General features: G+C 39.0%; 1 long non-coding RNA gene across 1 annotated transcript; it reads right to left on the reverse strand.

Annotated features, from left to right (window-relative positions):
- Window positions 1-226: 226 nt before the first annotated feature.
- Window positions 227-16,566, reverse strand: LOC129048193 (uncharacterized). The gene is made up of 3 exons (XR_008510345.1): window positions 16,287-16,566; window positions 1,735-1,860; window positions 227-414 (listed from the first exon to the last, which is right to left on the reverse strand). It is a non-coding gene; the product is annotated as an uncharacterized LOC129048193 (long non-coding RNA).
- Window positions 16,567-16,853: the final 287 nt, after the last annotated feature.

Here is a 16,853-nt window from a genome sequence, read left to right on the forward strand (position 1 = left end):
TCAGCTCTTCGTGAGGCTGAGGTAGGAGAATTGCTTGAACCCGGGAGGTGGAGGTTGCAGTGAGCTGAGATCGTGCCACTGCACTCCAGCCTGGGTGACAGAGCAAGACTCCATCTCAAAAAAAAAAAAAAAAAACAAAAACCTATTAATGTCATTTATCATTAATGAATAACTATCCAGAAAATTATGTCAACTTCATTTGGATGTGAAAAATACTACATGATGTGCTTGCTATTAAAGAATATTTAATTAGGAAAAATGTCATTTTAGGAAACATATCTTTTTATGTAACTTATCCCATCTGTCTGTTACCACGATGTCTGGGCTCTAATTTCCTCTCCTGAATTGCTTGCTCTTTCAAAGTAGAACATCATTTTGTTCACTTTTGTGTTCTCTCCAATTCTTTTCGCATGCCTCACACAAAGAAAGAGTGTAATAAATGCTTGTAATAAATACCTTGTATTTTAGAAAAAAAAACCCTGTGATATAAACAATTAAACAAATCATTGGCCCATTTGTTACTTGATGAGAGAGGTCAAGTACCTTGCACCTGGTAATAGAGCTAACAAGTGGTAGAACTTGGGTTCAAAATCAGGCAGTTTGATTCTACAGTTTCCCATCCATGGTCAGGTGCATGTATGTATTAGTAGCCACCCCCACCCCCTAACTGATACCTCCTCCTTTTCCCTCCTATAGGAGCAACCCTCCCTCGTACACAGGTATCCATACCTCCTTTGTACAGCCCATTTGCTGCAGGGAGCTGATTCTGTTCCTGGCTACTGAGATGGGGCATGTACCCAGGTGGAGCCTATACCAATGATGGACAACCATTCCCTGATCAGAGTTATTGCATCTGGGGTGGGTAGCGAGCCTGAGACCATGTTTGCTGAGTAATTTCTGGTAAAGAAGTGTCCTCTGTTTTGGAAAAACTGGGAAACCAGCTTCTTTCTCTATCCTTAGATATAAATGGAGGCAGGGCCCAGGCAGTTGTGGATAGCCCAAATAGGACTGCTAGGATTGAAGATGACATTGCCACAGGCAGACAGATGTTGAACTAAACTTGGTCTTGGATGACACTGTTGAGCAATTGAACTGAACCAATCCTGAAACTAACCTTACTTCTAGCATTCAGTCATGTAAGCTATTAATTCTTTTATCATTTGAGTTTTTTTTTTTTCTCATCCAGTGGAAACTATCCATGGCCACAGTAAGGGAAGAAAATATTTCTTTCTCAAAAGCTAACTGGTTAGAACTTTGACAGAGTATAGTTATCACGCTTGGAAAGAACTAATTAGATCTCGGTATTAAAAAGCTATGTGATAACTGGTTCATGTTATATTTACAGCTCTATATGCAAATAAAACCCAAATGTCAGATGCTTGAATATGAATATAAAAATATCAGGACCTGCTGTTACTGCAGCTGAAACTGAATTATAGCTCCCTGAGGGAGAATCAATACTTTTCTTTTAAGCCAAACTCAAGATTCCTAAATGTACTTCCAAATAACAAATAATAAATGACCAAGGAAAATATTTTAAAAATACTTCTACAGAGGATAAAAGTTAGGGGGAGAATGCTACTTGTCTGTTATAAGAGTTGGAAAAATCCTCCCTTAAGCTTTTTCTATATATCTTTCTTCTCCCCCAGGGTAGAGCCAATTGAATAACTTTTATGGTGAAAAATTCAGTTGTTTGGGATTATAAAGACAAATAATCAAAGATAAAATCATTACCTTGAGGGTCAGGTATGGTGGCTTACATCTGTAATCCCAGAGCTTTGGGAGGCTGAGGCACGAGGATGGCTTGAGCCTAGGAGTTCCAGGCTGTGGTGAACTGTGATGGCGCTACTGCACTCCAACCTGGGTGACAGAGTGGGATCATGTCTCTTAAAAAAAAATTATCACTTTGAATGAGATTTTCTTTAAGATTTTATTTCATTGGTTCTCACCTTTAAACTAGAAGGGCAGAGCTTCTGTTGGTACAGTACTAAGAAAGCATAGAGAACAACAACAAAAATATCTTCAGAATAAGGGGAATGTGTGTTGATTATTCTTGGTTAGAAAACCTACAAGGCTCTCTTAGTCCAAGGACACCATTATGTTTTCCTTTTTTTTTTTTTGATAGAATCTACCGGCTTAATACTTTCCTTTCCAGCTTGAAAGGATCTCTCCTCCTTTCTCCTCCTTGATGCTCTATCTTGAATAGTCAAACAATTATAAGATGCTTGTTTAAATTGGGAAGAAAACAATCATTTTCTGCTTTTGTTTTATTTGTATCAGCCAGAGTCAAGGGCCTCCAGGCAGCTAATGTGATGGACACAGTATCTGGAGAGTCCTGCATTTCAAAACTTACTCTAAGGAAGACTGCTTTGATTTTCAAAGTCTCTGGACTACAGAGAGATTGAGCTCTGGCTGCAAGACACTGTCTATCATAGAGCCACATGGCGAAATTGCCATAGAGAAGAGACATAAATAACCACAACCACCAGAAAGTAAAGCTGGTAATCTCTAGAAGTTCCTGGATACATTAAAATGAAATATAACCCAATACCCTGGTTCTTTAGACCCCGTTGAATACTTTGTTCTCAGTCAGCTGATAAAATTTTAATTTATTATTGCATGTTTATGACAAAATGTAACATAACTCATTCATTGTGTCTGCTAGTTCTCTCTCATTCATAAAAATAGCATATGTGTTGATGATCTACATTAAAGTAATTGTTTACCACGTGTAGTATTATAGCGATAATCTATAAATAATGTGAAAGTTTGTAGAAAATTACAGTATATAGAACTGTAGAAAGAGATAAATCTTTAAATATTTAAGGTTTTGATCTGCTTATATAATGAATTGGTGTTTTAGCCATTTGAGCCACCTAGTGGTAATATACATGAGATATGATTTCTTATTCTGAAAAACAATGTAAAAGTTTAACAGTTTCCAATTTAAAAGGAATGAACTAAGTAAAGCAAATCATAACCATTATATATTATACATTCAGCTTTTGAATTATTACTTATTGGTAGAAGATTGAATATTAGAAAATAAATTATAAAAACAGTTCTTTGCTTATTTTGTTTCTTCTAATAGAGGCCACATAGCCAAGAAAATTAAAATTATAAAAAATTATAATTGAAGGGGATGCTTTCAATATGTATAAGAAAGAAAAAGCAATCAAATATTTAGTGGACTAAAATGAATAATACATTTTCCAACTTAATTGTATTCCAGTGTAACCTTTGATAAGTGGTCTTCGGTGTAGTCATATTCTCTTAAGTCTGTCTTTTAGCCAATCATTAGTCTGTCTTCTTATATTCAAGGAACAAAACTGAATCACTAATCTGCTCAGTGGTCCATTAGAAATACTCTGTAACCGATCACACTGTGTCTAATTTTAGATTTCTTTTACTAGGAACTGTAGATCAAAGCAGGTTTCCATTTTGGCTCTATTCTGGTAAAATAACTTCCAGCAGAGCCAAATCATGAAATACTGCTAACTTCACGTGTTAGAATCCACATTCATCTTTGCCTTGTTAACTTTTAAGGAGCTTTTTATTTGTTGTTCCAAGAATGCCAGGTTCTTTGGTTTCCTGCTTTCTTAAATTGCCATATGTCTCTAAATAGCTTTTTTTCAAAATCAGAATTAGCACAAAGATAGATAGATTTGTCTTCTTTGAATTCACCAGCCTCCCTACTTGGTAGGATTGCAAAACTATCTTATGAACCCAGCAGAGAAAATATCCTCTCTTCTTGATGATCCTGCCTGTTGGACCTCTGACCTCTCCATTTCTTCTGTGGTTTCACTGGGTAATCTGAGGACAAGTCTTCATGTGTGGTTCCTGGAAGCAATGACATCTAAAGTTGATCTAAAATCGAGAGGATTGAAGAGTGCCAGCCTGAGAGCAGACAAAACCTTTAAGGAGTAATTGAGCAGGGTAAAAAGGGAATAGGCTCTAAAAGAGGAAGAGCTTCCCTGATACATCGGGCACCCAGGAAGATCTGTGGGGGAACAAGATAATGGAGGGAGAATTCTGCTACAACAGAATGGTGTCTGTTATTTTGCTCCCCTCTCTCCACCTTTTTTTTAGAAATACCATTTTTCTGGATAGAATGTGTGGTTGTAGGGTAGACGTATTTCCCAGGCTGGGCCAATCAGAGAATTACCTGAGTTGTTTTGAACTTAGGTCTAGTGAGAAGTCTGAGATATCCTCTGGTGTCAAACTTAGGAGATGTGAATTGTGGTGCTGCTTCCTGCTTTGTGGAGAAAATCAGTCCAGAAGATGAGATGGCAGCTGAGAGCAGAAACAGGCAGAGACATAGAGCAGGGAATATGCCTGAGCCATGCTTTTTGGAACCAGTACATTTCCCCTTTTGCCTCAGCTAGTTGGAGTTGGGTTTCTGTCACTTACATCCCAAAGAGTCCTGATTAGTACAGAGCAGATACTGCCTGCATAGTCAAGTAACTTGTTCAAGGGTTATCAGTGAACAGAACATTCTGGAAGGTAAGGGAAAACAGCAGGTTCCAGAGTCCCAAGAATCAGGAAGATGATGATCAGGAGTGCCCAGCAAGACCTGATAATAATCAAAACAGGGTAAGTGACTGATTTAATATTCATAAGACACAGAGACGCAAGAGGATATGAACTTCTCATTTACCTTAAAATGCTCATTCCAATCCATGCATGTTTCCTTCATTTCTTTTCTCAATATTAAAATTTTTACTAATATATCGTGATGACTAACTTTTGCAAGTAGGAAGTACCAAGATGCCTAATAATAGCTTCTGGGTTGGGGCTGATGCTAGCTGTATCAATATTGCATCTGTTATGCCCATGGCCTTATCTCAGTAAAACTGCCCCATTTAGTAAATGAGGGTTTTCCAAAACCTTCGGTCCCCAGCCATGTTTGGTATCAGGTGACCTGCCCATCCTCATCCTGTCCCCATCTCACTCATAGTTTATTAGGCCAATTTGAAATTTCAAAAGTAGAGTCTTCATGAAATGAAGACTAAACACACAAAGTTCCAAAATGAACTTCAAAAACCCACAAAGACTGCAGAACATTAAGTAAACTCGCTTAGGGAATATGAGGGAGCAGGGCTTTCCTTTCTTCTGGGTGCATTTTTAATGCAGAGTCGCAGATATCAGCCAAAGCTAGGGTCTGGCTCCTGTTCAGGTGGCCTTGGTTTCCCATCTTCATCTCATTAGCCACAGGCTCTTTGAATGAGCTTATTAACTATCATGGGTTTAGCTTCCACCAAGGTGCTAATGGCTCCCAAATTTACATCTCTAGTACTAAACTCTTTCTTTTTTCTTTTTTGAGACAGAGTCTTTCTCTATCACCCAGGCTGGAGTTCAGTGACGAGCTCTCAGCTCACTTCACCGTTGACCTCTGAGACCCAAATGATCCTCCCACTTCAGCTCCCCAAGTCACTGGGACCACAGGTGTGACCACCATGCCCAGTTAATGTTGTTTCCTTTTTTGTAGATACAGGGTCTCCCTATGTTGCCAGGCTGGTCTCAAACTCCTGGGCTCAAATGATCCTCCTCGATAATAACTGAATTGTATATTTAAAAATAAAGAATGTAATTGGATTGTTTGTAACTCAAAGGGCAAATGCTTGAGGGGATGGATAGGGTTATTCTCCATGATACGCTTATTTCACATTGCATGCCTGTATCAAAACATCTCACATACCCCATGAATATATACACCTACTATGCGCCCACAAAAAATTAAAAACATAATTAAAAAAAAATTCCTCCTGCCTTAGCCAAAGTACTGGGATTGACAGGCATGAGCCACTGTGCCAGGCCCTAAACTCCTCAAACTCAAGACCTGTATATATAATTGAGTACTGGGCATTTTTTCTCATAAGTCCTGGGGAAACCTCAAAGTCAATGCATCTCACAATGAAACTCTTCCTAAGTTCTTCATAGTCCCTGTGTCAGGCAGTAGTATCATTATCTACCTGATTGCTTAAGCCAGAAACCTGTGAATCATCAGTGATGCCCTCATTTATTGTCCCCTGTGTCTTCTCAGTCATTATGATACTTCAATACTATCTCTGTTATTTCTCAAAAGCACCACTTTCTATCCCCAGTACTACATTCTTAGTCAAGATTCTTCTTATTTTTTGTATGTCTTCTTATAACAGCCTCCTAATTTCTTTTCTCAGCCTTGAGTTATTCACCTCTCACTATCATTCTCATTTCTGGAGTTAACTTTCTAAACTGAAGATCTCATAATGTCAGTTTAAAAATCATTCATGAGGTTGGGTGTCATGGCTCATTCCTGTAATATCAGAACTTTGGGAGGCAGAGGCAGGGGGATTGCTTGAGGCCAGGAGTTTGAGACCAGCCTGGGCAACATAGTGAGACCCCCCTCTCTATTAAAAAAAAAATGAAAATGAGGGCCAGGAGTGGTGGCTCACGCCTGTAATCCCAGCACTTTTGGAGGCCCAGGCGGGTGGATCATGAGGTCAGGAGATCAAGACCATCCTGACTAACACATTGAAACTCCGTCTCTACTAAAAATACAAAAAATTAGCCGGGTGTGGTGGCGGGCACCTGTAGTCCCAGCTACTCAGGAGGCTGAGGCAGGAGAATCACTTGAACCTGGGAGGCAGAGCTTGCAGTGAGCCAAGATTGCACCACTGCACTCCAGCCTGGGCGACAGAGGGAGATTCCATCTCAAAATAAATAAATAAATAAATAAATAAATAAATAAAAAGAAAACGAAAAGATTAGCCAGGTGTGGTGGTGCAAGCCTGTAGTCCTAGCTATTTGGGAGGCTGAGGTGGGAGGATCACTTGAACCCAGGAAGTCGAGGCTGCAGTGAGGTGATTGCACCACTGCATTCCAGCCTGGGTGACAAAGTGACATGCTGTGTCAAAAAAAAAAAAAAAAAAGAAAGAAAAAGAAAAAAGAAAAAGAATATCTTGCATGAGCTCGTTTGCTAAGGAGCCATGAGTTCTTTTGCATGACCTTTTCATCCTGTGCAACATGGTGGTAAGCCAGTCCTTCCCTTCAACTCCACATTCCAGCCAGGCTAGTTGCTCCTTAAATGTGCTGTGTTCCTTCCTGCCTCGGTGTGCTGGCTGCTCCTTCTGTGAACATCCTCCCCACTGCTTCTGCCTGCATGGCTTCACAATTCAGCTCAGGTGCTTCCTCCTTTAGAAAGCCCTAAACTTTTTTCTCTGTGAACACGTCTACTATAGCCTTGCCGTGCCATCATCTGTTTACTTCTAAGTTTCCCCAAATATGTTGTAAACTTCTTGAAGCTAAAACCAGCACCTGGATGTTCAATGAATAATCAGATAGAGTATTTTATTCAACCGGTAACTTCAAAGATGATTAAAACCATGAACTCTTTACTAATTACCCTGTTTGGTGTTTACACTCTGGGCAGAATCAATTCTGAAACAAATAAGAAAACTGAAGATAGCAGTGGTGTTATATTAGTATTGATAAAAGACACTGCAAAGGAGGAACCTCCTGCCATTATCCACCCACTTCTAGCAGAAGAGATTGGTGGGTGAGAGAAATGAAGTATGGTAACCTAACCTGACATAAGCTAGGGTGGGCGGAAGGTAATCATTGCATTCTGATGGAGTAATACCTAGGTAGAGGTTCTGCTCCATTGTTAGCTGTTAAGCAGCTGTAACAAACATTGGCAGGTGTCTGAACTTTAAAAGCCTTTGATTGTCCAAAAAAGACTGGAAAATACATTTCCAGAAGAAAGAGAGAAGAGGAGTTGTGTAGCATCCTATGAGGACTCAAACAGAAGAGTGGATGTGATTTGGATTTTTGTGCTCCCAAATCAAAGGAGTTGGCCAGGTAGCTGTTTTCAGTCTGTTTTCAGTTTTATCTATTTACGCTATTACTCAGTTAACATTTATCAGATAGCTAACAAGATCGTATTTAATTCTTTTTTTTTTGTATTTTTTTAAAAAAAATAGAGACAAGGTCTCACTATATTGCCCAGGCTGGTCTCAAACTCCTGGGCTTTATGATCCTACCACCTTGGCCTCCTGCAGTGTTGGAATTACAGCATGAGCCACATGCCCCACCAGCATTTAACTCTCTCTAGGTCAACTATATTAATCCTTAAGATTTCTGCCCCTTTCTTTCTGGGACCCTTACCCATCTGAATTATCCACAAGAGATACCCTAAACTTTACCCTCCATAGAGGGGAGCTAGAGATACGTCCAAGGGATATAAAATAGAGGACCTATCATACTGGCCAAATAAGAAATTTTCGGCAATATTTATTTAGCACCAACTTGGAAGTTGCTCTAGAATTCCTATAAAAATGGGGATTAAGGACATAATTTGTTTGAGTGGGGAGGGGCTGATGGAGATTATGTAGTAGTAGGTGAAGCTAAGTCTTTTCTGAGTCCTTGAATCTCCTTCTTGTGTTGCCATGGTATCTATTTTCTTACTGTATTATGCTGGGCATTGTGCTCCCACAATGTTTTTCAAACATTGTGTTTTTCAAAAAAAGTTGTTTTTGAAAACACTGTTTTTGTTTTCAAAACATTGTGTTTGAAAACATTGTTGTTTTCAAACAATGTTGTTTTTCAAAAACAAGTTGATAAAGGTGAACCCTGCTCTCAAGAAAATTAGAGTTAAGCTGGAGGAGACAGAAATAATAAGTTTAAGAGGCTGTTAATTTACCAAGAACAATTTTCTGAAGACAACTGAGGTATAAGAAAACTCTAATGTAACTTGATAGATGAGAGTCTAACAATTTTAATAGAGTAAATACGGGGTCCATATTATTGCAAGATAGATGAAATAATGAGGTGAGCCTTTGTGGCTGGTTGACCAGGAATTCTGGGTCTGACTACACTTAATGCTTTCAGATACAAGTTGGTACTCCTTGGTGGCCATTGTGTTTAATATCTGGTTAAATATCAATGAGAATCATTCTGGCTCTTGGGCTTGGATGAATTTTCAGGGCAGTGGCAGGGATTCTGGGAATCCCTTGGTAACTTGGTGCCCATTTTTTCAGCCTAAGGCCGGGAGATTGGGCTGAGAGGTTACTGGGGATGTGGGCATACTTCCTTCATTTTCCAATTTCCTAAAACAGGGTTGCTTGCAGTCTTTCCACCTGTCTTGCCCCCTTCTGTATCTCATGTGTCTCCTCTCCAGAAAATGAAAACTTGCTTGCTCTGCCCCATTTGAAAAATGTGGTTGAGCACAGAAAATACAGTGACAATGTCCAATTGCATTATATCTGAATTTACATTATCAAGGGGCATGTTTATTAAGGGATTTTCCTATAATCATGTTCTCTTTGAGTTGAAAGAAATCAAAGTATTGCCTTGAGGAGAAAGAATTAAGATATAATTATTGTATAGGGTAGATATGTGTGAGTAATCAAAACTAAGGTTTTTGAATGCATACTATAAGCTAGACCCTGTTCTAAGCAATTTATTTCTCGGCGGCCCAATGAGGTCTGTACTATTAATATCTCCATTTTAGAGTTGTGGAAATTTAGGTATTAAAAAATGTAATTTTTCCCAAGAGCATGTAGCTAGTAAGTGACAAAGTTAAGATTTTAACCTCAACCAGTCTTACCCTAGAGACCACGTTTTTTAACTACAATATTATTGTGAAGTGAACAAGTATAGGTTGCCATGTTTTTGTTTTGTTTTTAAATTAGCTCAGATTCACAGCTGGACCATAATAATCAAAAATCTTAATAGCTAGCTTTGTTATAAATGAAAAGAATACAATGAGGGTAGGAAAACCCTGCAAATACTTGGAATTTTGATTTCTAATTTCTAAAGAAATTCTGATTTGATTTCTAATCCTAGCCTCTTATGTTTTCCCAGAGGCATCTTGCTATCTTACTTGTCTTTTCTTTCTCTAGAATCTTCAGTTTTTCTCTTTTAATTCCTTTCTCTTGCCCATGTCTACTCCATCTTGGGAAAAACGTGAGTGACCTAGTCTTGACTGTACCTGCTTTCTCTAGTTTTTAAAAAATACCTGTTTTTCCCTTCCACTCCCTCCATTTCTTCAAGCTTCTTCTCTTGAAGGTCCAAGTAACCTCTCTGTGAGCTTCAAAGACATTTGTCACTTCTACTATTTCTTGCTCCTTTATTTTCTGTAATACCACAAAGTCCAGCACTTTTGCTTCTTTTTTCCTTTTCGTCACCTCTCATCTTCCTCCCACCCTCTCACTGTGTGTTTCTCCAATGCTTATTTCTTAGAACTCTGCTATTCTTTTGATGCATTTTCCCCTTTGCAAAAGTCATCTGTTTTCAAAGTTTCATCTCTCCCTTTCATACAGGCTCCTTTAGATCTATCTATACCTTTGTCATTTCCTCTTATGTGAATGCCAGTATTTATTTCCAAATTCTTCCTGGAAATTTCCATTTAAATATTTTACGGTCACCATTAAGCTCAAAGTGCACAAGCCTGAGCTTATAATCAGTGTTTTCCACATGGAAGTACATTTTTGAAGAAAGATGAGGGGTCTATTGGGAAAGAACTCAAAGGTGAGAAAATTGAAATTAATAAAATATCTAATTATTATTTTAATAACAATAATAATAGAAAAACACAAAGCATCTGGATTAAACCTGGCACCATTCTAAGTACCTTATATGGATTAACTTATTTAAACCTTAAAACAATTATTATTCTTATTTTACAGTTGAAGGAATTCAGCCTAGAAATGCTAAAGCAACAGCCCCCCACCAAATTACATCACATGGCTGTTAAGTGGAGGATAAAAATTCATCTCAGGCAATGTCCTTGAATTAATAGAGTCTACTCCTAACCAATACATTATATTTCCATGCCCTGTTTTCTAATTTCCCATGCTCAAAACTATACTCATTAACATTCTTTTTTTTCCAGTCCAATCCATAACTTCTCTACTTTTCTTTCAAAATGTTTTTGGTGTGTCTATCAGTCAGGGTCTGCAAAGGCACAGATGGTCCATTCCAAAAAGACACAGACCCATTGTTCAGAAAACCAGGAAGAGATGAGGAGGCTCCCAGGTATTAAACTATTGGGATGCTGTTACCACTCCTAGTATTGAAAGGACAAAAGGGATGGGCAATGATCTGGGTTGCCAGTCCAGAGAAAGCTGATCGATGGAGCTGGGTCTACCCACCAGTTCCCAGAGGAACACAGCTGCTACTGAACACTGCAGAGGCATGGCGTAGGGTGAGGAGGTGAGTGTGGAAAGCAAATGCCCACCCTCTCTCTCCAAGAGCCTTCCAATTTCTTGCTTGTGCTTCATAACCTCATGCCTGGATGCTTACTACCTCTTCAATAACCTTACTTCATTCCCTTCTGCTCTATCCCACCACACATTGCCAGATCAGTCTCTGAGATGCTGCGTTCCTTATGCCATTTTTCTTCTCACAACCTTGAATAGCTGGGAACTGCTCCTCAGTTTGTTGTTGGTGATCCCAAAATCCTGAGTCCAATCTCTCATTCCAGTGTTATCTTCTGCAGCTCTCCTAGCCCCTTGCTCTAATTGGCCTCCTCACCATTCCTCTCTCTACACACAGCTCATTTTCCTGCCTGCTTCAAATGCCATTACATAGCCCTCTGTACACCTGGAATAATTTTTGTCTTCTATCTACATATTATATATCCTTCAAGGCCCATCTCCTCTGCAGACCTTCTCTGACTGCTCCTACATACATGGGTTCCTCTGTTTTCTTTGATTTTTGTTGAATTGCGGGTAGCACCTTACCAATTGTGTCTTAATTGTGTTTGTTTCATGATTGTGCATCTTGTCTCCTCTAGCTGAAGGGTGAGGATTCTAAATCAGTGGTATGGCCCATGGTTCATTGGTGTGACTCATTTTTTAAGCTGTAACAGTTTGAAGGGGTATAGTTCATGTGTCTCAGCAAAGAGTGATCTATGCTCTAAGCTTCTTACTATAAAACCAGGGGAATCCCAGCCTCAGGTACCTCCCTCTCCTCGCAGGGTCCCAGGTGTTCCCTTTTGCTGCTAGAAGCATGTCAGATCAGTGCCCCAAGATCATCTCTGCAGTGCTTGGTCTTTGCTGCTGTAGGTTGCAGGCCTTACTGCAATAGGTCTTTGACGTTGATCAGTGCTCAGTAAACACCTTTCAACTTTCTTTCTGGGGATTGTTCATTTCCATGGGCTCTGCATACTTTTCAATGTTCATGGTGCAAACCATCCTGTTTGCTAAGAATTGCCTGTTGGGATGAGATTATTTGAAGTATAACAAAGCTTCATACCTCCAGAGAATTCTAGCCTGCTGACCTTTACTTAGTATCTGTGGCTTAAGTTGGTCCATGTCAACTCTTCCCCACTCTAAGGCAGTGCTGGGGACATGGTCTTCGTTTCTCTTCTTTGCTCAAGAATTTCAGTGCTGGAGTTGACTGTGAGCTCTGTTCAACTGGGAAACCTCTGAGAAACTCTCTGTGACATGCTTGGACATACTTAGTTCCTCTAACTGGCAAAACAATGTGTTCTCACAAGGCCCTTGCCAGCTATCATCTGCTGCATTGTTTACATGTTGATTTTTTTTTTCTCTCTGTCCTTTTCCCAATCACATACTTTAAGGTTCTAGAATGTCCTTTACTTCTACTGGGAAGGTTTAAAACTCAACCTTATAGTAGTTAGGTAAAGGCAGGAAGAGTTAGAGAAAATAAGTGTATGCATTACGTTGCTCTTTTAGATGATTTCTCTGGCGTGATATCTAGAAGCTTTTCTCATCTTCTTGTATTTTTCTACCGTCTTTTTTACGGAATGCACCTTAAAATAACAAAAAATGACACGTTCTCCAACAACTTAGTCTGAACTGGAGGAATTTTAATCCTAAGAAAGGCCAAAGGATTTCAGATAGAGGAAGAATTTGCATGGTGGAATCAATTAATAATGGATATCTTGAGGTCTCCTGAATTACATACATACACTTGAAAAATAATTGTGCTCATTAATTTTGGAGCAAACAAATTCAACTTTCATCTTTAAAAAATCTACTATGGTTTGTAATTAGCTAACATAAGGCACTGTTCTCCAAATTCAGCAGCAGTTTGCTCACTGTGTAGATGTTTCTTCCTATCAAGTGAAAGCTATATTGCCTTTTAAGAATTGATCACAGAAGTGAAAAACATCACCAGACTAGTTAAATCCAGACACAGGGAATGGAGGTAAAAAAGAATCCTTTAAAAAAGCTATTATCCATACAAGAACCTTCTTCTCTGAAGATTTTGGCATCATGAAGGAACTTATCTGTCTGCCTCAACTGTCATAAAATTGCACGATGTGAAACAGGAAGCTAAAGCTAGAGGGAAGCAGAGAAGGGGGCTGGGTGATTTCCTTTTGCAAACACAAAGACCTTCTTTCGTTGGAAGGAAAAGAAAAAAAACAAGCCAGAAGCTGAAGTTGGTGGGTTTGAGGGCTTGCAAATGCAGGCAGCTGAAACTTTGTAAACAGTTAGCATAAAACTCATTTTTAATCTCATAAACTTAATTTTTTCCCCTAGCATATGGGATGCATAAAAAGGAAATAAAACTTTAGTAAATTGAGCCTTACTTGTGCTTTATAAAAAAGAAATTGAATTGCTCTAATGGCAGCTGCAGCTGGCTTTCAGCTTCGAACAACCAGTGTAAATCTAGTTTTTAGTGCTTGATTTAGTAAACACTCAGCTGCAAACAGGCTTCCACAACAGCTCTGAATGCAAGGTTTTCTGTAAAGACGGTTATGTAACCTCTGTGTGTTATGTCTTTAAAATATGTGAAGGAGAGCAGAAACCTTGATTGGGCTATCTTACAATTATTCTTTCCTCTATATTTAAAGCTGCATAGACTTTGCTACTCATTATACATAGAGCTAGCACAAATGGATCCTAACAGGCAATGAATTTAAATTTATGTGCACTAGTCATTAAAAATAAACAAAAGTGGAGTACTAATAATGATCTGGGAAGCCATAGTTGAGTTGGACACATTGATTGGTTACCTCAAAGCGATCATCACAGCTTGTTTGTGGCTCTGCCCTTCTCTGAGCCTTATGTCAGGCTCCCACACATTGAAGAGCCTTGAGGAATCATATTCTGCTTGGCAAAGGCTGCATGTGCCCGTCTTGCAATTTTTGCTAAAAATAGGGGGAAAATCTTGTTCTTGATGAGCAAGATGAAATGTCCAACTGTTTTTAAATGGATGCATAAATAACTGTTGAGATTATAATGCTAGTCTATCTAAAATATTTCCTAGTGACCTGGACTTGGAGGGGGATTTGTAGCGTTCTGGTGGTTGTCACTTTTCCCATCACTAGATACCAACAGGTAGACAAAATGAGAGTTGGTATCTTATGGCAGTCTTGCCAAAGGAACTTTTTAAAAGAATCCTGGGTAGGATGGCCAGGGTTAACCCTGGGAACAATTTTGAATTAGGATAAATCTGTGCCTGTTTCTTTCTCCCTTAATTGTCTTCCAATATCTGAGGCTTATTTTTAGCTGGCTGTCAACCAAACCTGCCTAAGGCATTAATTGATAAGTGTTAAGGTACTCTATTTCTCAGGGATATTTCCAATTTTAAAAGAGACTCGTGAATGTGGAAAAGTCCTAAGACCCCCAATTTGGGATGTTTGCACGACAGGTTCTGGGGTTGATCTGGGTAGAGGGCAACTTGTTCTAAGGCTGGCTCTGGGCACAATGGCCGGAGTTTCGAAAAGTAAATTTACACACACCCTTTTTCTTTTTTCCCACCATCTGGTTGTTCAGCTGCCAGCAACTGGAGCTATTAAACAAATGGGGACTTTAGGAAATTTGAAAACCAGACTGCTGCACAGTATGGTAGGTGGAGAGAGAGTCACCAGTGATGCCTCTACTTGTGGCTTGCTGTTACCAGCTGAGTGACCTTAAGGAAGTCACTTCAACCCTCTGAGCTTCCGCCTGGCCTTTGGTTTCATAAAATCATGAAAAAGCACAATGAAAATGCACAATGAAAACTGTAAAGTACTACACAATTGCGGGATCCTTTGATTATTCAAGGCAGTGAAGGACACATACATAATAAATAGTAGCTTCTTATTCCCAGGGAGAGGGTAATTATCACATTACCATTGTGATTCAGAGAAATAATGTGAGCAAGTAACAGATCTTGTTATATCTGTAGATGAAAGTCTGGAACTTGCAGAAGATTAGATCACTGACTATTCAGACAATTTAAAAGGATGGAAGCATTACAGAAATTAAAGAGAAAACATTAAGGTGAAGACACTGGGCTATTCCAGTGTAATCTGTATCCTGTAGCCTTAATCCCCTGCCAGGAGTTCAAATAATACCAGGTCTCTTTTTAATATTCAAGTTAATCACCCAAGAGCCTACCTGTTTATATTGGAGGTATATATTGAAGGTACAGCTTATTATTATTATTATTTGAAACAGGGTTTTACTCTGTCACCCAGGCTGGGCTGCAGTGTTGTGATCCCTGGGCTCAGGCTATCCTCTCACCCCAACCTCCCCAAATTGTTGGGACTACAGGCACGCACCACCATGCCTGGCTAACTTTTTTGTATTTTTTTGTAGAGACAGGGTTGCACCATGTTGCCCAGGCTGGTCTCGAACTCCTGGGCATAAGTGATCCACCTGCCTCACCCTCCCAAAGTACTGGGATTACAGGCATGAGCTACTGCATCTGGCTATCTTATTTTTCTTTAATTTTTTTAAATTACATTTTAAATGAAAAACTGTACACACATGTGGTTTAAAAAGTCAAGATGGTAGTAAAAGTTCTATTACAAAATTCAGCAGTCTTCTGACTCACCCCTTCTCACTTCTCCCAGGTCCCCTCTCCAAAGACAACCACTTCCAGCTCTTTTAACTTCCTTTCGGCATTTAACATCTCCAAAGTTCTAAACACTACACTTGTATTTCCATATTTTGATTTGTCCATTCTAGACATTGTCTATCGAATTCTTATTGTAGGAAACATAACTGGCTTTCTACACTGCCTCCATTTTGCTTCCTTTTTCTCATTTTCCCAATATAGTCCAATTACAATTTTGGTTAAATCAGTATTGTTGTCATTGTAATTTTTTTATAACTGAGTACTGTAGTATACTATGGTTGTTTTTTCTTTCCTTCCTTTATATTTTTCTTAAAGTTAATAATGCCTTTTTTATTTGCTTAGTTTTCTTTGTATCTATTTTTAAGTATTTCTGTTTTTTCTAATGGCTGTTTTTAGTAAAATATTACACAAAGCTATTCACAATAGCCTGCCTATCAGTTTCCCTTTGTATTTTTTGAGAAACTGCATCTGGAGACCTTTCTTCTTACCTCTAGGCTGGCTAGATAGTAGTCACACCTTTCGATAACTTTTGCTCCTGTTCCAGGCCTTGGTGGGCTTTCTGAACCTTTTTTTTTTTTTTTAAACAAAACAAAACAAAACAAAACCATACAAAACAGAAACGCTTTTTCTAACTCTTTTTTGTGAAAATTAGAGAATATCCTCCAGGAGTTTCATCTAGGTTAAATGATGTTATAGTAGCAGAGGGGATCAGGATGATAGCTATCCCAGCATGCCAATCATCTGAATCACACAGTTTCATTCATTCTCTCTACTTGATGGGCGTTCTATTATCACTAGGCAACTCCCTTTACCATCGTCTTGAAAATTCTTTTTTTTTCTCTCACCTGGTGTGAGTCTTCTCTTTCCTGTAGCCCACATATTCTTAGTTTACTCCCTCACTCTGGTGAGGGCATGGTATGGTTTGGCTGTGTCCCCTCCCAAATCTCAACTTGAATTTTATCTCCCAGAATTCCCACATGTTGTGGGAGGGTGACAGGGGGAGGTAATTGAATCATGGGGGCCAGTCTTTCCTGTGCTATTCTTGTGATAGTGAA

Source organism: Pongo abelii, chromosome 8 (genome assembly GCF_028885655.2).
Source record: "Pongo abelii isolate AG06213 chromosome 8, NHGRI_mPonAbe1-v2.0_pri, whole genome shotgun sequence".
Taxonomy (NCBI): domain Eukaryota; kingdom Metazoa; phylum Chordata; class Mammalia; order Primates; family Hominidae; genus Pongo; species Pongo abelii.